General features: G+C 36.7%; 1 long non-coding RNA gene across 5 annotated transcripts in view; it reads left to right on the forward strand.

Annotated features, from left to right (window-relative positions):
* Nucleotides 1-24,987, forward strand: part of LOC123390419 — a 331,180-nt gene that overhangs the window by 198,909 nt on the left and 107,284 nt on the right. For all 5 annotated transcript variants that reach the window (XR_006604991.1, XR_006604990.1, XR_006604993.1 and 2 more), the window contains one exon: nt 3,551-3,635. This is a non-coding gene — a long non-coding RNA (uncharacterized LOC123390419). The remainder of the gene's footprint in view (nt 1-3,550; nt 3,636-24,987) is intronic.

Consider the following 24,987-nt stretch of genomic DNA (forward strand, 5'->3'; position numbering starts at 1 on the left):
TGTTTCTTTTTTTCTAGAATTTATACCAGAGCTTAGAAAATATCAGATTTAGAAATAAAGAGAAAAAAAAATGCTGTGCTTTATACTTTTCATAGACCTTAAAACACGTATATGAAAAAAAAAAAGAATAATAAGGAACTTAAATTGGAATTTGTTGGAATACTACATTTTTGTGATTTTTATTTTGTATTTAACTTAACTTAGGCATTTATATCCACACTTATACCAGTAATGCCCTAAGTTTCTTCAATAATATGGAGAGAAAGCAGAATTATATAATATATTTAAAAGAGATTGCAAAAAAAGAAGGAAAAGCAAAAGTGGACTTAAAATAGAATTAAAAGGACCAAGGAAAATGTGTACATGAAAAGATGTACCCTATTCTTAGCTTTTAAAGAAATTCAGATTAGAACCTCAGTGAGATCATACCATATATCTACTAGAGTGGCTTAAATAAAAATCTTGACAATACCAAGTGCTGACAAGATTGAAGCAAATGGAACTCCCAGATATTGCTGGTGGGAATGTAAAATGGTACATCCATTCTGGAAAACAGTTTTGGCAGTCTCTTATAAAGTTGAACATTTACCTACCATATAAATTAGCAATATCACTCCTGATTTTTATCTACAGGAATTAAACCTTATACTGGTATCGTGTCTTTAGTTGAATGTTGATAGCAGTTCTGAATGTTACTGTTGCAAACTGGAAAAAAAAAAGTCCCAAGCCTTCCAATGGGTGAGTGTACAAGCTGTGATTTACCCATGCTTGTGAGAGAATCCTGAACAATAAAAAGGAACAAACTACTGATACACGTCTCAATCTAGATGAGTCTCATAAATGATGTTATGCTGAGTGAAAGATTCCAGCTATAAGAGGCTATGTAATAGTTGAGTTCATTTATAAGACATCTGAGAAAAGACAAGTATAGTAGTGGAGAACAGCAGAGGTTGCTGGTGTTGTAGTAGAAGAAGGATGTCATTATTTTGGGGATGATGAAACTGTTTTGTATCTTTATTGTAATGGTCTGTACATGTATTAAAATACATAGAATATATAGAATTATGCAACTCATAAGAAGTAATAAGTCTGAAGAATTTAGGTTCAAGTCTTGCCCCCTTTTTCTAATGGGATAAAGGAAATTTATTTGGTCATGCAATATACAACATCCATAATGGAGAAAAAAAACAACAACAGTGGGAACTCTGAGGAAGTTCAACTACTCCTCATGTTGGTACCAGATGGGCCTAAGAGACCACGTGTTAATCACAGGACACAGGATAAGGTCTTATATGAACAATGATGAGTTTCACTGAAATGTTTCATTTTGGGACCCTCAATATAGGCTGATAACATCATACCAGAAGACAGCTGAGCAAAATTAATTTGAGGTGTGTCAACTCCATATAATCTAAAACAAAATGAAACAAAACAAATAACAACCAAAAAAGCCCTTCTTATTTTGCTCAATCCAGAGGTAGATTTTAACATATCCTTCAAAACTGGCAGCTTATGTCATTTCTGTGAAGCCTCCTTCATCTGTGGTGGAGTTAGGTGTGACATTTGTCTTCTTCCACAGCATCCTGTGTCCAACTTTAAAGAGAAACTGTGACTTTTTTGGGTGACTATTCATTTACTTGCCAATTGCTCTCACTCTACCGAATTTTTGGAAAACAGGGATTTTTTTTTAATCTTCATATTTTATCAGGCTGTCTGGTATATAGTTGATGTACTCTTAATATTTGTTGACTGAGGTGGGTATGGGTGGCAGTGGTAGTAGTGGGAAAGGGTAGCGCTGAGGATGGAGAGGAAGGGGTACTCACCGAACAGCTTTCCCTCTGAGGACTAATTTGAGAAGTCTCAACACACACCTGTGAGGAAGATATCGCACAGGAGGCAATCGACTGGGATTTATGAACTGTGCCCAAAGAACAGAAGGATTTTTAAGGCTGTATGGACATAAGTATTCCATAAAGTTTTAGAAGTAAAAACAAAAGAGTTAGGAGTCATTAATATGCCTACACCTTCTAGTATGAGTCTTAAATTAATTTACCCATTTTGCTTTTTTTTTTTTTGGAATCCATTTACACTGGATGAACTGCTACGAAATTTCTCTGTGACCTTGGGAAAGTCATTTAACATCACTAGGGCTCAAAATGCTTATCAAAGAAGTGAAAGGGATCTAGTATTCACACAAAACCAATATTTTGTTCTTCCCTGACATCTTAATAGTTTAATGAAAGCCATATTTTACAAGCTTAATACGTAGTATCTGACTTCCTTCTCTGACTGAATTGATGGGCCGCTCAATGATTTCCCTACCTCACTTGTTCTTTCTCATCAGCTTGCTGCAATATTTAAAATTCCCACCAGGATCTGCTTGGATTCAGGATTATCTCTATAAGGCTCCTTTTAAAATGCAAATGAATTATCTAGAGGATAGACACATAAACTCATTAATACATATTCAATATGGATTAGTGATCTTTAAAACTTAAATCCAGTCAGGTCACCACCTTACTTAAAATCTTTTAGTGGCCTCCCAATGGGCTTAGGATAAAGACAAACTGCTTGTTATGGCCTTTGAGCCCTAGCACATTCCATCCCTACCTTCTGCCCCACCTGTCCAGACTCACCCCCATGCCGCTCCTCTGGCTCTCAGGCTCTAACCGCTTTAGTCTCCTGCCATCATGCTCTTCTTGCCATTCTCCTAGGCACTTGTCTCTGGCTTGCCTAGTTAATTAATGCCTATTTATCTTTGCCGCTTGATTGCTTTCTTTCTCAGGGCCCTGTTCTTGCCCAACATAAGTAAGTCACATTTCCCTATTTCGGGCTTCTGCGGCATCCTGCACCTTTGAAGGATTCTTCCTCACAGCGCTTCTCCCGTGATTGTCAGATTGCTATCTGTCTTCTTCATTAGATCATAAACTCCTTGAGGACAGGGATTATGTCTGCTTTTGCTTGATGTTAGAGCCTTACTGTCTATCATGAGGCCTATTATCTATTATGCCGTCCGTAGTGTTTGTTGGAAGAATGAATAAATAAAGAATGGAATGAATGAGTAAATAAATGTATCATCGATCTGGTCAATGCTGAGTGTTAACAAAGCACAGAACTCTGTGGAATGGGATTTAATACAGATTAAAAGCCAGCGTTTCCCAGTGGCCTATTCGAGATGCCCACACCTCCCTAAGTCTGTTTTATTTTTCCCTTGATTCTTCACCTATACCTCTTCTTGTTCACTCTCTTTCAGTCACAGTGGCCTCCCTGTGGCTCCTCAAACACATCAAGCATACTCTGACCTTAGGGCCTTTGGGCAATGGCCTTTTCCTCCTTGAAGCTCTCCTTCAGACTTCCATATGGCTGACTTCTTTACCCAGGAGCTGCCTTCTCAATGAGGCCCATTTTGGCCTCTATTTGAAAGTACAGTCCTCTTCCTCCACTTCCCCAGCTTTATTTTCTTTTTTTCCATAGCCATATTATCAGCTGACATCCTATATAATTCATGCACTTATTATATTTGTTATTTCTTTCCTTTTTCTTTTCTTAGATACAAGCTGCACGGGGCCAGACTCTTTCTTTGGTTCATTGACATAACTCCAGTACTTACCTGGACCACTGCCTGATGACATGTGGTAAGTGCTCAATAAATATTTGTTGAATGGATAAAGGCAGGAAGGTGGGCAGAAACATTGTCTCGGTCAGATATGGGATGAAAATACCAGGCAATCAGCAGTCACTAGATTCTGGGAGGAGGAGAACAGGAGGGAGACAGGGTTTTCTAAGACAAAGCCACCCACCCCTCCACTATGCATTAGGCCTGACCCTGCTTTTAAGTGAATGAGCATTAATGGAGAAAGATTCTAATTTACTCCAAAATAATTTATATACTAGATAGGCTTATGGACATGGCCATGCTTCTGACAAATGAGAGATTTCTGCCTTTGAGTTCTGCTATGTAAACATGGCAGATGGTTATATAAACATAGTACTTAAGAACTGTATTTGGCAAAGGAGTAAGAAATAGTCTCACGAGGACATTCTGCACTTTGTGTTACAAGAACTAGAGAATCGTATAAAGACATGAAGTCCCTTCCTCTCAAATCTGTAAAAAGTGTCTATTACCATTCTCACTGAAGGCCACCAGATTTCTGAATTGCTCCAACCTTCTCGCTTTTACCCCAGTTGGACAACATGGACAAATTTGCTATTTATTACCTCATACGTAGAAGAAACGTATTTGAACCTTATCCCTTAAAATTGACAAGATACTTGATATTTATTTTAACACTTGCAAATCTGGATACTCAAGAAATACAAAAAAGGGGAGGAAAAAGAAGGGAAGTGTCTTGAAAGTTTCTAAGTAATATACCACCTTGAGAGGGAAACTTGTTGAAATTTTCTATTCAGTAAAAAATCGTAACTAACTTGGGCTTAAAAACCAATTGTATCAGACTTAGAGGAGGTTAGATAGATTTAGGGTCAACCTTGAAGTCACAGGGAAGATAATACAGACTTTATTCTCAAGTACAGCTGCCAGGAATGTATTTAGCCTATTAATAAACAGAGAAGGATCCTTTGTTTCTTCCATGGTTACTCTTGCTCTTTGAATCTTTCCGTGATTTCTCTGCCCACATTTCCTCTAAGTTATTTTTTCCTGAAGAATGGTTTTACATGGCAGTTTACCTCCTACATCCTTCTACCCCAGGCTTCAATTTTTTTATAAAAGTAGGAAGAGAAAAAGAACTGATCATACAGTCAACACTGTGATCTTCTCAATGAAATTATTTAGGCGACTGAAGTACTCTCTACCCATGTTGCAATTGTAAAAATTATTTGCATTGAAATTTCTTATGGCTTGTGTTATATTGGCATTCTTATCTCATATTTCATAAAAAGATTTCTCATCAAAGTCCAGGGGTCTGGATGTCAAGTACCTAGGCAATGATTCTTGGTAACAATAAAAGCTATTTAAAGTGTTAAAAACAAAACTAAACAAAAAAGAAAAAAACCCCACTAAACTAAACAAAATTAAATGGCAGGTAGGTGGGAACATGAGACATGTTAGGTTTAAGTAGGGGAGTTGCAAACCTTGTTATTAAAAAAAAAAAAAAAACTGGAAAACTGAGAAAGCTTCCTTCTCTCCATGAATTTTAAAGAGTGAATAAGCTTAACCCACTGAACACAACTCTGAAATGTTTCTAATTCCCTTATTATCAATGAAGGTAGACCAGAGAATGTGCAGAGAATTTTACCTTAGGGAAATGTACTGCTGTGCATTTTCAGTAACTGTATAGTCCATTTCTGCCTCTACGCTCGAAAATGAACAGCATGTTAACAGGACGATTGCCTACACTGTGGCACTGTCTGTTTAGGATTAGGCCATTAAATATTGATGGAGATAATTGTTCCTGCGCTTGAACATCAGAAAGATGGAACTAAGAGTAGTTTAAGTGGCATTTGCCTTTATGCTTGGTAAATAGAGGGCTGGATTTCAAAGTATAACGGGGTAAGTATTACCATGTGCTCAGTTCCACAGCGAAAGCATCATTGATCAGAAACTGTGGTTTGTAAAAACATTATAGTAAAAGTTCAGTGAAAGAATTCAGCTGAGCCTTGTTGGAATTTACTGAAAGAGAACCTGATAGAACTGCGTCTTAGGAACATGCAAGCAGGATTTCTTGCCATTTGTCTAGTTTTTGGGTTTTTTTGAAATGATAGTTGCATGTGTTATAGTATTAACTGGTATGGTACTTAGCGCATAATCTAGATTTCTTATACTTTCCCCAGAAGTAGCAGGGTAGTTTGTGAGGGCCCTAGGGTTGGACTGCCAGTGCCCAGATCTCAGCTGTGCTTGTGCCTACCTGTGACTGGTTGGACTACTTACCTTTCCAAGACTCAGCTTCCTTCCCAAAATGGAGGTTTCTATATGTCATTGTAACATTAAATGAGATATGTGTGAAACTCTTAGAGCAGAGACTGGCACACTGTAGACTCTCAAGTGATGTTAACCTTTGTGATCATAGAGCATCTATTTCTAGGAAGTGGCAATGTGCCTCAACAGAAGCTGAATTTTGTGCCAAAAATACATGATAGAAAACCAGTTGCCTCTGAAAAACTGCTAAATTGTTGCTATATTTCAGAGGTGAATTTCAGGTCCCTTATCTGTGAGTGGAGCCAAAACCCTCAGCAGCTAGTCTTCACCTAAGAAAGTGGTCCTAAGAGTTATGATGAAACATTTCTCTCTTGCTTTTTAATTTTTTCAACTGAAGCCTGTGAAGTCTTTACATGAGTATGAGGCTGTGCAAGATCATCTTCTTCCTCTTTTTAAAAATATTATTTATTTATTTGACTGAGAGAGAGAGAAAGAGGAGAGAGAAAGAGCATGTGTGCAAGAGAGCATGAGTGAGCTGAGAAGCTGAGGGGAAGCAGACTCCCTGCTGAGCTGGGAGCCCGATGAGGGGCTGGATCCCTCGCCTCCAGGATCATGACCTGAGCTGAAGGCAGACGCTTAACCCACTGAGTCACCCAGGTGCCCCTCAATATTTCATTCTTGATCTCATTTTGATACTAGACATATGTGGACTTTGCGTGGGAGGAACAGAAAGTAACTGAATGGGTCTCCACAACATTCGTTTGGTTCGACTAACAAAGACTTAACATCTGTAACGTTTCCATTCAGCTTCCGACTTCTGGCATTCTGGAAGGACAGGGCAATGCAAACCCAATAGGAATACGTTTGTTAAGACTGATGAGAAGTCATTCTGCCATGTATGAGGTAGAGATTTACCAATTCATTTCTTTTGGACTGTTTTTAAAAGTTCTTACCCACTGGTCTCAGGAAGGAGTCACCACTGCTTGAAATAAGAGAGCACAAATCCTGTGGATAAAGTCCATGGCAATGTCCAACGTGCTGGTCTTTACAGACCTTCATGGTGGAACGAGTCATGTTCTTACTCATTTTTTGTTACATTTGTTGACTAAGCTGAGAATGTTCCTTAAGCTATATTAAAGATAATTATTAAAGACTAGAAACTGTTTTCTTTTACAATTATTTTTGAGAAATGCTTAATGCATATTCAATTTTATAATCTCTTTCTTTTCAACTACACCAAATTTCTACTGTCAAAGCTAGAAAACCTCTGTAGAATTAAAAGAGCTAAAATTTTATTTCGAACTTTTTTCTAAGTAGATGGAGTTTCATTCACAACCAGATAAAGATATCTTTGTATCCTACTTATTGCAATAATAGACCGGATGGATTCTTGGTAAAACCTGAATATTTTTAAATGCTCTATATGTTCTAGTTCTAAATTGCATGTTTTAAGCATATTGCTTTGAAATCCTGAAAAAATGCATACTGAATTTTGATGTGTTCTAAAACAGTCATGAAAATTAACATCTTCCCTCAGCCCAGGGCCAAACAGATTTTTTTGCAGGGCCAAATTAGAATCTGCCTACAGGCTTCAGATAAAAAAAGGTAGCAAGCAGGCAACTTTTTAAAGTCAGAAAAGGCGAAGTAATCTTATATGGCTATCTTTTTTGGTAATCTAAGTAGCTGGGAAAGGGAATAATCTTTTAACTTAGCCTTAACCCTCTAGAGTGTGTATGTCAATAGATTTTTTTTTTTTTTTTGCAGGATGTAGGCCGGCATAATGGTACATTTCACCTGTAGAAAACAAATTGTTTTAATGTAGATATATAAGTTACTGGGAGTGGAACTTGCAGAACATGTTAACTGGGTATTTTTTTTAGATACATGTTCTTTTAGTGTTCACATTTGAGTTCACTAGCTATCTAGCTAGTGAACATTGGGAGGTCAAAAGCTGGAATCATGGATTTCTAATTGCAGATTACAACTTCTACTTGCTCTGAAATTCCATAGGTGAAACTAATAGCATGAATTATAACAACCATTAGGCTAAGTACAACCCTAGATAAGCAATGCCCATAGTGCCAAGAAAGGAAGGAACACCTAGAGCTGTCTAGGGAGAGGAGGTCTGGGAACGTAAGCATGTGAAGTTGGAGAGTCTATGATAAGTAAATGTGGTACAGGTACATAGAATGAGGAATCAGTACAACATTCAAGAGTTAGTTATGAGCCCCATTTCTACTGGAAATGTACTAGATGTTGAGAGTCAAAAATGAATACGATATTCTCTGCCCTCAAAGAGCTCAAATTCTGGTGAAAGAACCATAAAAAAATGAAGAGAGATGGTATTAAAAACAGTAATATCAGCAAACATGTTTTGAGAGCTTAAAATGGTCTAGTCTCTGTTTTAAGCCTATTAACATTCATTTTCATTTATACAACAACTGAGTAAGGACGATGATTATTTCCACGTTGCATTTAAGAGAACCGAGTCTGGGAGAGAGTAAGTAACCAATCCAGGGTCACAAATCTAGTAAGTGGTCCTGCAGCCAAGAGGAGGGAAACAGAACAGGAACAAAAAGAGAAGGCAGAGATCGATAGGTAGACCCGTCTCTCTCTGTGTTTGTCTCTCTATTTACATCTATACATCTCAACATATGTGTACACGTCTGTGCAAGTCTGTGTGCATATGTCATTGTATATACATGCTCACCGTGCTCACACATGCTGTAAATATGTTTCGTGCGTTCCTGCTTTTCCAGTTTTCCATCTTCCATTACCACATGTGGACCACTTCGTGCATTTCCTCATTCTTTGTGTCTAGCCACCTGTCGAGACCAGCTCAGATTCTACTTCAGTCATGAGTCCTTCTCTAAAGATTTTTGATGGAAATGATCTCTCCCCACTCTAAAACATCATTAGCTTTATGCTTGTGCATTTACTCACGAATGCTGTTTTATAGAGTACACGATAGCTAGTTGCTTTGCTCGAATGTAGCAATTTAAAAAGTGTGTCCTATCAGTGTCCCACATACAAAAGATATAAGTATTTTTTGATGCCTCAGTGCACTGATTGATTGGAGCTAGCAAACCCCTGTCACTCGTATACCAGTGCTCTCCTGTGCCAGTGTCCCATGTGCCATTGCCATTAGTGGTTCTCCTAACACTGAAGTTCTAATCAGAGCTCTTCAAACAAAGTGTACTCTTGTATGTTTTTTCCTGGGAGAATGAATTTCCAGCATGATATTCTGCTGGGTCCTTTGTTGGGTCACTTCTTGGTTCACTTTGATAAACTTGTTCCACAGTTTTATATCCTTTCTAGTCTGGTGAACAGTATCTTACAAGGAGAGTCTGGAAGGGAATCAGCCAGCCAGCCAGCCAGCCAGGCAGGATGTTTTCCTTATAACAACATTTTATGCTCTTTTACAAAGCTGCTAAAATGGGAATCATTCTTTTGCAATTCTCTCATCAGATTGCAGTTTTAATGCCTGGGGTTTTGGCCATATTCAAATCCAGAGGCCCTTAGAGTAGATGAGATATCTCTCTTCTCTGGAGTCCCCACAAAGCTTAGTCAGTGGGATGGTCATTTTAACCAGCAGAGTAGGAAGGACTGAAATTTCTTTGCAATCTTTTCAGCTTCCTTTGAATTCCTCCCCAGAACATTTACCCTTAGGCTAAGCTCTAAGGGGTTGATAAAATACCCCAGTTGTTCTGCATTCTATTCTTTTTATTTACTGGGCTGACAGAATCAAATGACTCTACAAAGACATCATGTTGGCACAAATTATTCCCTCCCCACTACCTCCAATCTTTTTCTTTTCTAAGCTGTTTCAAATCTTGGAGGATTTGAGGATTCCTCCGGGAAACCAAAGTTCAGAATTCTTAATCTAGTGAACTTGAGTTAAAAAAAAAATTATAATTATGTTATTCTTGGGTTGGAACTGGCTAAACACGAAATTCCTTGTCGAGGAGTACCGAGATTATAAATATATTGGACTGTAATAGTATCTCATGATCTGTTGAGTCAAAGCCAACCTGCTGGGTGTGCCAACTGTGGAGGAGTTTTATGAGAGTACTCATGGTCTAGTGTATCAAGAAAGATGTGGCACAAATCTTTAGGTCACAGTCTATCTATAAGGTCCATCTTTAAGAAGTGTAAGAAACTCTTGTTAACCTTTTGTGTTGATGTAGTGGGTGAACATACTTATATTGAAGAATGGGAGATAGTATGTGTTGCTAGTTCTACAGAATATAAGAATCTCTATGGATTATCCCAGTTTACCCCCTTCAGTGAATAAATTATGCTGGCTAGGTGCACCTGGGTGGCTTAGTCTGCCTTCAGCTCAGGTCATGATTCCAGTGTCCTGGGATCGAACCCTGTATCGGCTCCCTGCTCAGCGGAGAGCCTGCTTCACCCTCTCCCTCTGCTGCTCCTCCTGCTTGTGTTCTCTCACTCTGTCAAATAAATAAAAAAATCTTTAACAAAAATTATGCTGGCTAATTGCTGAGGGGGAAAAAAAATCCTTTAAGTCATTTACTCTTCAGAAACTCTCATGAAAGACTGTTTGGCCCAACGGTTAGTTCTGTGTCTGACAATGCTCAGGTTAATGTTAGAAAAATTAGAAAAATTCTTAAAGGTGGAAAAATCGATCACACATTCTCTCCCTTTGCACCCCCCCCCCACATCACCCTCACTGACTTCTTTGTTAATATCAGGTTGTACAATGAAGAGCTGTAGAGTGAAAATAAAATGGAGTGACTGAACAACTCTTCATTGTAGCAGAAATGTATATTAAGGTTTTCCTCTGTAGGCCATGTACTGTGTAAGGAGCCAGAGAAAGAAAGAAAAGTGAGTGACACTCCCTGTCCAAAGTCTAATAAAATAAATAGAAAGAAAAAGAGAATATACATGAAAGAGCAGACTATGGAGAGTAAGACAATGAATAAACCAGAAATCATATTGGAAATTAACTACGTAGAAGGAAAGGAAGTTTTCACAAAATACTCTAAAAAGGTAACCAAAAAAAAAAAAAGATATTTTAAAAGCTTAGAGCAGTTTATAATGAGGGAGATTGTATTTTTTGCCCTGTGAAAAAGAAGCTTGCCATTCTCATCCATTAAAGTAGGCCATGTGTTGTTTGTTATCTTTTTGTTTTTGTTTTTATTTGATAATGAATTGTACTCATTCCCTTGTGATTTAGAGCATAAGGTTTCATATATGTGGGATGTAGCAGAAATATTAACTGTTCTAAACAGAGATTATCCTAGTAATGTTGGTCTTATTAGCCTAAAATAATTAATGGCAACTCTAAAAACTGAAAAAAAATCAAACAAGATGAAGCTAAGCAAAATTCCACTAATGTATGCTATTTTGGTCCATACAAATTAATTTGGAAATCTCTAATCAACACTTTTTATTTTTATTAAATACCTCATTATGAGTCCTTGTCATGGTAAATATCCATATGTAGGTAACATCAGAGGGAGGGATAAGACAAATTTTTATATTTTCACAATTTGGAAAAGGGTGATATGATCCAGAAATGTTTTCTGAAGCATTCAAAGCAAAGATCTTTTTTTTTTTAAGATTTTATTTATTTATCTGACAGAGATCAAAAGTAGATAGGGAGGCAGGCAGAGAGAAGGAAGCAGACTCCCTGCTGAGAGCCCCATATAGGCTCAATCCCAGGACCCTGAGATCATGACCAGAGCCAAAGGCAGAGGCTTTAACCTACTGAGCCACCGAGGTGCCCCAAAGCAAAGGTCTTTCAATGACCACTCAGCAGAAAAATAACTTCTAATAAATCTCTTACAAATACATTGATATATTTAAAATTGGATGGCAAATCTTATCAATTACCTTACTAATCATTGCTCGAACCCAAACCTTTTGGAAGTTTTTTCCAAAATATTTAACCAAGTGTGCACGTATTTGAGATCTAGGTTATGATAGTGTTCCCAATACAGTATTGATGATGCTTAGCCATTGTCAATATCACAATCACTCATTCTCGTATTCATTCACATATTTGGTGTGTTGCCATAGTTGGGGATAGACAGAAGAACATGATGCAGTTACAGATCTCATGAAATCACAACCTTTTGGAGATGACATCATTTCAGTTTCCAAAGGGCTCATCATCCCCTTTCATGACATACATACAAAATGTAGTGTGATGAATAAGAAGGTTTGTTGGTTAGAAGCTGTGGCCCCAAAGCTCTCTTCTCCCGGTTAATAGTTCATGCTCTAAGCAAGGCAGCTTCTCTTCGGTAAAGTGAGGTAGGAACTCTCTCACTTGAGTTGAGAGGATTATATGAAACAGTGTATGTGAATCACTTGGCACAGGACTTGGAACATTCAAATGGATCAAAAAAATTAGCTGCTGTTATCATCGTATCACTTGAATCTAGACAATAACTTTTTTTTCCTCAGAAAAATATCAAACAACTTACTCACGGATATACACAGATCACAAATAAAAATACTTGGATTCAAACTCAGGTTTCAGTGCCCAGTAATGTACCTGGTCAGGTTTTTTTTTTCTTTTTTCCACTACATTAGATCTCTTTGGAAACAGCTTCATTACCATGAGTTCCTTGAAAAGATAGTGCTTATAATTAATATGGAAAAATCATCCATGCCATGTTTCTAAATCTCTTTTTCTCGGGCCTATTTTGCTACATCTCCTTAAGAGTTATTCTTTTTACTCTTTTCAAGAAATATTTTAATATTGTAGAATGATAGTTGTTATTAAATGATGAGTAATAATTATAAGGGAAGGTCTTGACTTTTCCCCAACTAAATATCACCACATTATGGATCTGGCAAATTTAGGTCCTTGATTAACTCTTATTTTGTAGCTGCTAAACACGGTCTTGAAAAATATCTTAAGAAAAAGATGTCAAGCATGTATGAAAGTTTTGTCAGTTCTGTTTTCAAGGTAGAGTTTTTTTTTTTTTTTTTTTTTTTTTTTTTTCAAACTGCTAAGTTATACACCCCATTGGAATCCATTACCGTGGCAGGTTTTTCTAGGCAAATAGCACACCAGAGGAAAGTTTGGCTGTGGGTTTTTTTCTTTCTGATTTAGTTCATTCTTTGGTTGCTAATTTGCATTTTTCTCTGAAATGGATTAGAATTATACTACATATGCAAAAGCATAAAGCAAAGAAAGACAACCCCTGGCCCCTCACTAACATTGTAAACTTGGGAGAATTACGTCACTAATTTCTTTCTCAGCTTAGACATATTTAAGAGGTGGGTCATAATTTCCAATCAAAAGTTTTGTTTTGAGGATGGAATGTAATGATGCGCTGCGATTGTTAACTATTCTGGAATTTTGAGAGCTGGGTATTAAAATCGTGGTAGTTTAAAATTAGCCATGAGGGCAGTATTTATACCATGGAAATTGGCAAATGCTATAAATTAGAGTTTTCCATTTCCTTCCTGGAATGCAGGTTTGCCAGCACTTCATTGGATAATCCTTGTATACCAGTTAGTAAAGTTCCAAACCCATATTAAGAATTCAGTATTCTTCATTCATCAAAGTATGATTTGGATGTTAATTCAGAAATCTGCATAGGAGTCTTTTTCTTAGTTACCTCTCCAAAGCCTTGTACTGATTTATGCTTTTATTTTAATAATAAAGATGTCAAGATGTTTGTGTTAAGAAGCTTATCTTTTAGGACCTGCACAAAAGAATCAATTAAAGAAGAATAAAGAGGAATATGCATGGTTTCGGGAGAGAAAATCCCTTAGTTGATAGCCAAGATGCCTTAATGAAATGGAGATGCAGAAAGCCTGTGGATAGCAGGTCATTGTAAGCTTCTTGGTTTATGCCTGTTCTTTGGTGGCAGGACACAAAGTATTTCCTGAATTAATATGAGCTAGCATATATTCTCATTTATATATAAACATTTTCTAAGCATTGCCTGTCACCTCATCTCTCTGTTCATCTGTTGGCTTCTATTACTTTTGTTTCTTCTGTGCAATGAATTTTCCTTACCTTAGTTTTTAATGATAAAGTCCATGGATTGGCTCTGAAGAGAGCATTTGTATATCAAATACCCTTATGTAAGGCTCTGTGTCCTACTTGATTGGGACATAGGAAAAGTGGATTCCAGACAGAGGCGAGCAGTTTCCTAAACCTCAGTTGTGCAGGGGATCACAAGAACCTGCAGGGTTCACAATTCAGAGAATGAAGTCAGAAATAGGTTACACTTTTCAGTAGGACTGCTTCTACCAGGAGGGGCGAAGGTGTCTGCTACAGCTAGCTAGCTAGAGAACTCCCCATTTAGATCTAAGTAGGGAAAAGTTTGTGAAGACTAAGTCGGGAAAGTCAAAAGATGTTGAAAGAATACACTGATATAATTATAGTGAATATTGGTTGATAGAAAAAAATTTGATGAATTGTTCAGAAAATTCATTGCTCAGATCTAGTGACATTCATTTTATTTTTCTAACGCTTTCTTGGTATACATGGTTTTCTTTTTTAAAGATTTTATTTATTTGACAAAAAGAGCAAGAGAGCACAAGCAGGGGGAGCAGCAGAGGGAGAGGGAGAAGCAGACCCCCCCCCCCCCAACCCCGAGCAGGGAGTCCTATGTAGGGCTTGATCCCAGGACCATGGGATCATGACCTGAATTGAAGGCAGACACTTAACTGACTGAGTCACCCAGATACCCTGGTTTTCTCTTTTAATATCTACCTAAATGTATAAGTTAAATGAGATTATAACTTATAACTCTATAGTCCCAGAGTAATTTTAATTTTCTCTGATTGTATAAAATTTTAAGAAATAGAGAAATGGATAAAGTATAGAAAATCGTATCTCTCAGATACAACCACTATTAATATTTGGGTAACAAGCTTTTAGACATTTAAAAAACAATATGCAAACATATACATATGTTCATAGGAGTATAAACATGCATATATATATGATGCTGCATTTGCTTATTTAAGTGTGGAGCCATTGTATTCTAAAAGCTTGCTTTTTCATTTATTATGTCATAGTTATTGTTCCATGTCAGCACATGTAGACTTATCATTATTCTTAATGGTATTTACATTAATCTCTTCCTTTCCATGGAGAATATGTTCCACAACTGCTGTAAATGCCTGAAACCACAGATAGTTCTGAACCTTATATATATATTGTGTTTTTTTTTCCCTAGGTCAACATATCTATGATAAAGTATAGTTTATATATTAAGTGCAGGAAGAGATTAAAAATAATAATTAAAAATATGATAGAACAGTGTAACAATATACTGTCATAAAAGTTATGTGAATGTGTTCTCTAACGCTCACTCAAAATATTTTAATGCTCTGTATTCACCCTTGTTCTCGAGATGAGATGAGATGAGATGATAAATGCCTACTTTGTGAGACAAAGTGAGGTACAGGGTGTAAGCATTGTGACATAGCTCTGGACTACTACTGCCCTTCTGACAAGACCTCAGAAGGAAGATCTCAGATTCTGGACCACAGTCGACCTTGGACCGAAACAGTAGAAGGCAAAACCACAGATGGTGGGGGTGGGGGGCTGCTATAGTATTCTGTGTGTACTGTAATTTATATAACTAATATGTTGATAGAAATATAGGAGTTTCTAATTTTTCAACATTGAAAAACAATGGTCATCCATATGTATATCTCTAGATTTATATATAATTTATGAACATTTCTCTTGAATAAGTACCCAGAAGTATATCACTTACTAATGCTTTTTAATTTTCAAAATTACCTTGCAAGGCAAGGTTACTATTGTTATATTTATTTAATGGAGGAGAGAACTCAGGAGTCAAAGGTTGATTGGCTTATACAAAGTCAGGTAGCTAGTAAGTAGAAGATCTAGTTGTATACCTGCCTCTTGCGTGAGGACAGCACTCATGCAGTCAGCTATAGAGCACTATACGAAGCTGTCTGTCATCATTTCTGTCTCCTACTATTTCATTTATCCCAGCAATTTAACATTTCTGAGGTTGGACCCCATCTCCCTGTTAATGCCATTTTAACAATCCTTGTCAGCTAGATAGAAGCATGACATAGACATCATTGTAGATATATGTGCACCTAGGTTGTTATTACTGGTTCCATGACTGGAGCTTGTAACCCTTCAACAGGCCATTTAAAGCCCTTGAAGGGAGGAATATGAATCCTGGTTGTGTGAAAACCTTCTTTTGACACCTTCACTTAATAAAAAGAGTGCCAATAACAAAAGATGCCAAATAGTTGTCAAAAGCCTGGTAGAAAACCATAGAAACATCAGTAGAGAATTCTTTAGAGAAATATCACATCACCGACAATCTTGATGGACTAGTGGGTAACAGTTGACAGAAAAACACAGACATTGTTAACAATGAGCAAAACAAGTATTTAGGAAGAATTGGATCCCAACTGTGAAGAATCTCAACCAATTGATTTAATTTATATATTCAGTGTTATATATCCATGGGAGTGATAGATGGTAAAAGTTCAGATCTCACTGTAGAAGAGCTCTTTGAGTAACTAAAAATAAAAGTTACAAATGGCAAGAAAATGTTTCACATACTATAATTCACTGTTTTGTCTTTCTCTTGTATAATAGAAAGATGCCCCTTATAATTAATGGCTTTTTAGATACCATGAAATATGTTAGTACCTACCTTATAGAATTATTATAAGAATGACTGTAAGTGCTTAGGACAGTACCTAACATATGATGAGCATTTTATAAATGATAGTTATTAAATATATTTAATAGAAATTATAAATTTTCCTTCAAAAAGATTGAGTCAATTTATAATATCATTTTAAAACAATTTTATTATAGTAATTTATAACCTAAAACATAATTTGTAATTTATAACCTAAAACATAATTTGGTGTGATTCTTCATTAAATAAAACAAAGCTATTATCTCAGACTATCATATGTGACCATGTATATTCTGTACAGATAAAAGGAATAATTACGTTTGTTGAAAGTTGAAACCTGCCCCCCACAAACACCTCCTGCCAAGTAGTCCCATAATCACTTAATTCTACATATATTTCCTCAAATAGATGTTTTTGTTTTGTTTTGTTTTTCAAATAGATGTGAAAGATTCCTGGGTTATAAATATGAATAAATTTCACCAATGATTCATTGACCACTAGATAGTAATTATTATTATTATTTGATAGATAAGTTATATTTTAAAAATTAAGGAGGGACACCTGGGTGGCTCAGTGGGTTAAGCCTCTGCCTTCGACTCAGGTCATGATTTCAGGGTCCTGGGATGCTCGGCAGGGAGCCTGCTTCCTCCTCTCTCTCTGCCTGCCTCCCTGCCTACTTGTGATTCTCTCTGTCAAATAAATAAATAAATAAACCTTAAAAAATAGTAAGCTTATACAAAATTAAGGAAATTTCTTGGGTGCTTGTATTTTTTTAAAAAAGCAGTGAGAACATATTACATAACTAGATTCAGGAATATTTTGATATATATGAAATAATCAGCTTTTCCATACAATGCATTTTTTGAGAACTTGGTCCTTTATTGATTCAGTTTCTTAATGCAAATTTGACATTACACTTCGACTTTAAGATACTGGAATTGTCACTCTTTACTCAAGTTCTCATTTCAGATATAAGAGTGTCAGACTGCTGTAGGTAGGAATTAAAGAAAAAAGCTTTCTAAATAGAGATAACAAAAAACTTTCTGCCTGTTAATCTTCTCATGAGGCATTTTCACTTGGATCACATTCCTACAGTTTTTTAGAACCAGTTCTCCTGAGTTCCTGATTTCCTAACTTTCGTATTTGAACTTAGAAAAAATTCTACCATCTCAACCTGTTGAAAGAAAGATTCTGAATTTTCTTAACTTCCTATGGATATGTTTTGGTTTACAATGATTAATTTAGGACAGAAAATTCAGCTGCCATTATCATAGAGAAAATTGATGTTTTTTTCTTTCTCTTCTCCATGGGGGAATATTTGCTAATCTTTTGGAATCACTGGAAGTCTTAGTCTTATGGTCTCTTTGACAGATTCCCATTCGGGCCTTATTGTGGGCCATGCAACAGGCAGTAGTGTCCCAGAAGGTCATGCCCACTTGCTGGGTGGACAAACCTTCACTCCAAGATCCTCGAAAGAATGAATGGAACATTGTTCACCTCCATCTATTTGCCACACTGTCCCTGCAGCTTCCACAAGACTGAAAGAGCAGAGTCTGTATGAGTCCAGGTGAATTTCTATGGGAGAGTCAGAGCAAGTCAGAAGGAAATAACCTTTACTTAGGGACAAAGTTTGTCTTCTGGATAATTTGACTTTTTTAAAAAAAGAGATCTTATGTATGTATTTGAGAAAGAGAGAGAGGGAGAAAGAAAGAGAGAGAGAGAGAGAGAGAGCACCAGCAGAGGGGAGGAGCAGAGGGAGAAGAGACAGACTCCCTGCTGAGTGGGGAGTTCAGTGTGGGGCTTGATCCCAGGACTGTGAGATGAGGACCTGAGCTGAAGGCAGATGCTTAACTGGCTGAGCCACCCAGGTGTCCTGTCTTTTAAAAGAAATCTCAGAAGAGAAAATACCTAAACATTTATACTTCCACAACAAATTTTAAAGATTTGTGCGTGTTGCCACCTCTAAGAAAATCAGAATTCTGATGGTATGGCAAATATAGAAAAAGGTATAAAATACACATTTCTAGTTATCCCCATCTCTAGATATTCACCACCTATTTCAAATATGCTCACGAGGGAGAAATTTTATTCCATATTATGTGTTCAAGGCATTTGCGGACAGACGTCTATCCATTCAGTCCTCTCATACCTCTGCTCTCAGAGCTCTTTATAGATATCCTAAGCCATGACCAAGTTAAAGGCCGAGTTGTTGAAAAATTATTGTAATGAAATTTTTAGCTTTTTAGGAGGTTGAGGAAGGAGTGTAATTTGTCTTCATGAGGGCACCCAGTAACTGAGTCCTCCTTGGATGCCCACAAGTCCAAGGAATTGTTGTACCTATGCAGAGAGCAGCATGGCACTGCTTACCTGAGTAGGGGTGTTGGGTCTGGATAGTTGATGCTTAAAATGTAGCAGACCTCATGCCAGCCTATCTAGTACAGTAGTTGTTAAGATAGGCAAGCAAACAATTGTCACTGAAAGTGGAGTCAAGCCTTTAGAGGCAGAAACACTAATTAGAACTAATTGACAAGTGTTATAGCACTCACCAGGGTAGCTCTTTACATCGGAAGATGATAGTTATGTAAATACAGTGATTAATTGTATTTGCTTAGCCATTACTTTTCTTTTTGGCATCAAGCATGACCAGAACTTGGCCATTGATTACAACTTCAAATTTATGGTAGATTTCTCAATGAACATTTCTGTTTCTCAAGCCAGTTTTGCTTTTGTCATTTATATGCATGTGTGTGTTTCTGTGTGTGCGGGGTGTATGTGTTTATCGTATTTCTGTGTGTGTGTTTTACTACAACATCTCTGTTGGATAAAGATACAATTTGTAACCATCTTCAATCTCTGTTGTGGAACTTACTCACAATCCATTGACATATTGAAAAATCATTCTAGGCTGGTAAACATAAATACAGTTATTTGCTCTACTTTTTTTTTAAACAATTTAAATATTCTGGTAATGATTTGAAAACAAGTCTTCAAGTCTGTCAATCTAGCATCTGCCACAAACACTAATTCTCACAAGAAGAAGGAGTTGTGCTGAGTGCATTATTTAGCTGTAAGTACATTTTGCCGTATTAAAAATATGATGTGAAGACTCTGAACATAGAAGTTTCACAAAAGCAAAACCAAAGAAAGCACATTTGACTACTTCTTGTAATGTGAGAAATGGTGAGGGAGTGTGTGACATTTGATTAAAGCCAGATACCAGGTGGGAGCTGAGTGGAAGGACAATGGGGGTGAAGAAAGTTTGGAGGTGTGGTTTCAAGCTATGATTCTATCTTGAATTATCTGTGCAGCCAAGGGAAGCCATTTGCGCTCTTTTGATCTTAGTTTTCTTGCCTTTAAAATGAGAAAAATGAAACAGATGTTTTCCAAGGTCACCTTTTCCTTTGAAAAATTAGTCCATTTTAAATTATTTATTTTGAAATATTTCCAGTGTACGTTCAACAGGGTGAAGTTTAGCCCATTTTCACAGACAGCGGTAAAGAGCCTCTGGTGATGTTAACGGTGGCTTAGACCTGGTATTGAGTCCTGTCTGGTTCATGAGCCTTGTGTGTGGACTTTACCCATTTCCTAGAGGTGGGGAGTAGAAATTGGAGAGAGGTAAAGGGATAGGATATCCTTGGATTGAGATACTCTACCCAGTTATCCTGTTTCAATTATATGGGTATTAAAAACCATCTTCTGACTTAAAAACTTTTATTTAATTTATTAGTTTATTTACAGTTTTAGGGCAAGGAAAAGGATAAAGTTGAGGGAGTTGATGATCCACTTCTATCTAAAATCATACCTCTAAATAGCTATATCTTAAAAATATGCTGGTCAGATTTTTGCAAGCAGAGTCATCACAACCTCTTCTACAACTCAATCTCATTTCAATGTGAAAAAATAATTTGATTATTGTATCAGTTTCCTAGTGCTGCTGTAATAAATTGTCACAAGCTGGGTAGCTTGGAAAGCAGAATTATATTCTCTCACAGTTTTTTAGGCTAGAAGTCTGAAATCAAATGATCGATAGGGGCCCTCTTACCCCTGAAGACTCTAGGAAAGAATCTGATTCATGTCTCTTCTGGTTTATGGTGGTAGCTGACAATCCTTGGTATTTCCTGGAAGGAGCACTTCCATCTCTGTCTCTGTTGTCACTTTGTGTTATCCCTGTATGTCTGTGTCTCTGTCCAAAACTCCCTCTTCTTATAAGTACACCGGCCATTGGGTTTAGGGGCCAACTTACTACAGTGTGACTTTAATGTAACTAATTACATCTGCAAACACTCTGTTTCCAAATATGGTTACATTCTGTGTTTTTAGGTACACATGAGTTTGGGGGAGACATTATTCAACTCAGTGAAATTGTCATCTAGAGGAAAATGACAACCCAACAAGTATCTGATGACAAATACAAATATATTTTCGAAGATTTATTCATTTATTTTAGAGAGAATGCACAAGCAGGGGGAAGGGCAGAGAGAGAGAGAGAGAGAGAAGCAGACTGTCTGCTGAGCATAGAGCCTAATGCAGGCCTCAGTCTTATAACCCTGAGATCATGACTTGAGCCAATATCAAGAGTCCAGTGCTTAACTGAGCCATCCAGGTGCCCCACAAATAAAAATATTTTAATTTAAAAAACAAAAGTACACAAAAATTAGTCACTCACAAGAATCATTAAACATAGGTGTTTGATAAGATTCTCAAATATGACTTAAGTGTGAAAATTACATTAAGTAATTTCATAATAAATTTTAAATGTATGAAATTTTTGCAATGGATCACAAAATTGAGTGCATGCCAAGTATATTCAGTTAAACAACTTTGCCAAAATTATGGTTGAATATGTAAAAGAAGAACAAAAAAGGTAATGTCTATTTCATTAATTCTAAATTGCTTCCTTTATGGCTTTTTCTTCTTCTTTTAAAAGTATTTTCTTCTCAATTACTCCATCAGACATAATCTTACGTATCTATTATTCTGTTTCCTTGATTTTTATCTTTTCTTCCCTAGCATATTGATTTTTATAATTCTATTTTAAGCTTTTATATGAAAGTAAAAGTGGTTTAAAGGTGATTTATTAAACTTGACTATCACCAGTGGAACTTGATCTAATTTAGCTACGATAGTTTTTTTTAGAAGAAGGTACGATGATTCATGTATTGACAGGTTAAGAAAAGTCTTCTATTATCATCTTTTCTCTGAATCCCTCACTTCTCTAATGAATTTATAGTGAGATTTTAATTAAAATGTTGGTAATAAAAGTATAAAACATGTTGTTTAAATTACACCTGTAAATAATGCATCAAGCTGAAAACACTTACATATACACTTCACTGGAGAGAAAGATGAGGTCTCAGGATGGAGGGGCAGGGTATGTTCAACGAAATAGTGAGCAGTAAAATGACTTGATGGAATTTGTAAATATATTTTAAAGGACTTTATTTTTTCATGAGTGAAAGGAAGGGGTGCCTGGGTGGCTCGGTTGGTTAAGCATCTGCCTTTGGTTTGGGCCATGTTCCCAGTGTCCTGGGATGGAGCCTGGCACTGGGCTCCCTGCTCTGTGGCATGTCTGCTTCTCCCTCTGCTTCTCACCCTGCTCATGCTTGTGCTGACACACTCTCTCTCTTTTCTGCTCTCTGAAATAAATAAATAAATAAAATCTTAAAAAAATATATTAAGAATCAAAGGAAGTGAACAGCATAATGCAGGAATCTACATAACCAGGACCGAGAGTCTTTAAACAAGGTAATGCCAGTAAGAGCTAAATAGGGATAGATTTAAAAGAAGGATGAAGTATAGAACTCATAGTATAGGATTGACAAAGAAAGGGAAGAATTTGAGGGTGATATGTAGGCTTCTGTATTTGTTAGTTTGGTATTGGGTATTGGCTTTAATTGGCTTTATATTACAGGGAATATAAGGATTTTGGAAAAGTATGTTTGACTTTGTAACTTAACATACTTATGGAGCACCAGAGTAGACATCCAAAGTGCAGATTTTGAAGCTCAGGAAAAATATCTTAGATCAAGAGAATTTTAAATTTGATTTTTCTCTCATTTTTTCCCCAAAAGAAAATTTTCAATGGTTTATGAATAACAAACTAAACTGAGAATAAATAATAAAAATATAACAAAAAAGAAAATAAAGGTGGGAAAATCAGAGGAAGCCACAAGTGAGATTAGTTAAGCAACTGTCTTACCCAGTTGCCTGAAGTGGAGTAGAAATATTTCTCTAAGCCTTCCAGCAGCAATCATGAGGGAACACCATCAGTGTTAACAGGGTATAGAGTTTTATGTTAATTGTTGAATCCTTCAAACCTAGAAGAATGTCTGACACATAGTAGTGGTTCAGTAAGTATTTTTTGAATAAATGCAAACAGTGATTTGTAGATTTTTAAATGCTTTTTAGTGATAATAATTATTTGTCCTAAGAAAAATTACCCAAATGTTTGAGATAGATTATATGTTCCCCCCCACCCAAGGACACTGATATTTGACTAATTCAATTATCAAAATGTATCGATATCATTTTCACTTTGGGGAAGGGAGGAGAATCTAGGTTTCCTTGAAATAGTTTTATACACTTAAATATTGGTCTGTTCCTAGATGCTCCAGAACAGGTTTGCTCATGAAGCTCTACTTTATGAACGACCGTGTTCATAACTGTCAAGGAAGGGTTCTTATTCCTAGGTTCACAATAAATGGAAACAAGGGGGAGGGTAATTGGACTTTGTTTTCTCTAGTTTTGAAGATATGCAGTTTAATTCTCCTCATCTAGGCAATGATTGTTTCCCTTGCATCATTTTCCTATTTCCTGTGAGCATACAGCCAACAAGGGGCTCTGAGAAGTACAGAGGAAGCCAAATTCAGCCAATATTGACTATGAACTAGTGAGACTCAGAGCCCACTTAGACAATGAAATAAGTTATGATCATGAATGTAACTTTGTAGTATCCTAATTTGAGAAGAGAGAAAAGATGTTCCTGTAATTTGTATTAAGTGCCAAATAACTTTCTAGAAAAATGAGTAAAAGGCAACTAGAGATCTCCATCAGATCTTCTGAATGCCTATGAATCCTAGAACATTACTTTGGCATCTCTTTTTGTATTGCATCATACTTCCAACCCCCTGCTAATACAGAGATAATACCTCTGTACAATATCAAATTTTGGTAAATTGATGTCCTTAGGAACCATCTTGTATAATCATTTATTTGAAAGTGCAGATAAGCATGCTGCATTCTTTCGAGCAGTCCAGTTGTTTTCTTAAGCTTTATATCAGCCTCTGTCACTCATTATGGTTTCACTGTCCCTTACTGGGAGGCACAGCTCAGCTTTACAAAAGAATTTCCATACGTCTACTGTCCATCACAGGGTGAGCAATCATGTGTTTTACAACTGTCTTCAACCAAGAAGGTGTTGTGAAGAAGGTAAAGTCATGATATCAAACTTTAGGAGAATTTTATGAATCTAGAAATCTTGGTCCAAAGTATCATTGTGAATAATACTTCAAAAAATATTTTTGCATGTATTGCTGTGTCTTATCACTTACTTTCTCTGAGCCTTCCCACCCAGTGGTGATTAGAATTTTTGTATTATGGGAAAATTGTACATAATCTCTAAAACAAGAAGGTCTTTGTTAAGGATTTATTGTCTGCTTAGCTTTTCATTTGAAAACACACCAATAAAACCAGACTTTTGAGGTGAGATATAATTTTGTAAATTTCTTTAATAAATCGAATTCAGCCTTGAGAATCCAGACCATAACATGCTGCTACCTTTCAGGAGAATCCTCAAACTGGGAAGCTTCCAATATGGCATGGAGGGGGAAGGAAAGGACAAGATTGGGACCATGTTATTCCTTCCACATGGCATGAACATAGTACTCAGTGACCCTATTTCCTTCAGAGAGGAAATGGAAGCCAGTACAACTGGTGGGCCATCAGATCTTGGTTAAGAATAAAGAGGTCAACTCATATGGTTAATTTTGGTACCACAGTACCAGCACATCACAGTGAGAGAGCCTGATGGAGGCAGTAGCTTCTCAGGTGTCACCTGAACAGGGAGCAGCTAGTTCAGTCACTCTGCAGCCAGGAACTTGGAAAAATCCTGAGGGAACCGTGCACTTTGAGAAATCCAGCACAAGGCTACATGCCAACATTACCCTGTAGACCAAGATGCTTTCTCAGATAGGAGCAACAGTAGGGAGCAGGGCTTCGTAAGACTGACCATTTTCTTGGGCTGCTCAGTCAGAAACATATAAACATATAAAGGTTGTTATAATTACTAGGTTGAATTAAGCTAAAAAACATATAAAGAAACATATAAACCTATAAAGATTGTTATAATTACTAGGTTAAATTAAGATTACCCAATTGGGTTAAATTTTGGTCACTTTGAATTCTATCTTCATTACCCAGAAGGATGAAGAATTTTTAAAGGATTGAGTCAGTCAGAGAAAAATAAAGGCATTTTCTTTC

This window comes from Mustela putorius, unplaced genomic scaffold (assembly GCF_011764305.1).
Source record: "Mustela putorius furo isolate JIRA1106 unplaced genomic scaffold, ASM1176430v1.1 tig00537350_pilon_pilon_pilon, whole genome shotgun sequence".
Taxonomy (NCBI): Eukaryota; Metazoa; Chordata; class Mammalia; order Carnivora; family Mustelidae; genus Mustela; species Mustela putorius.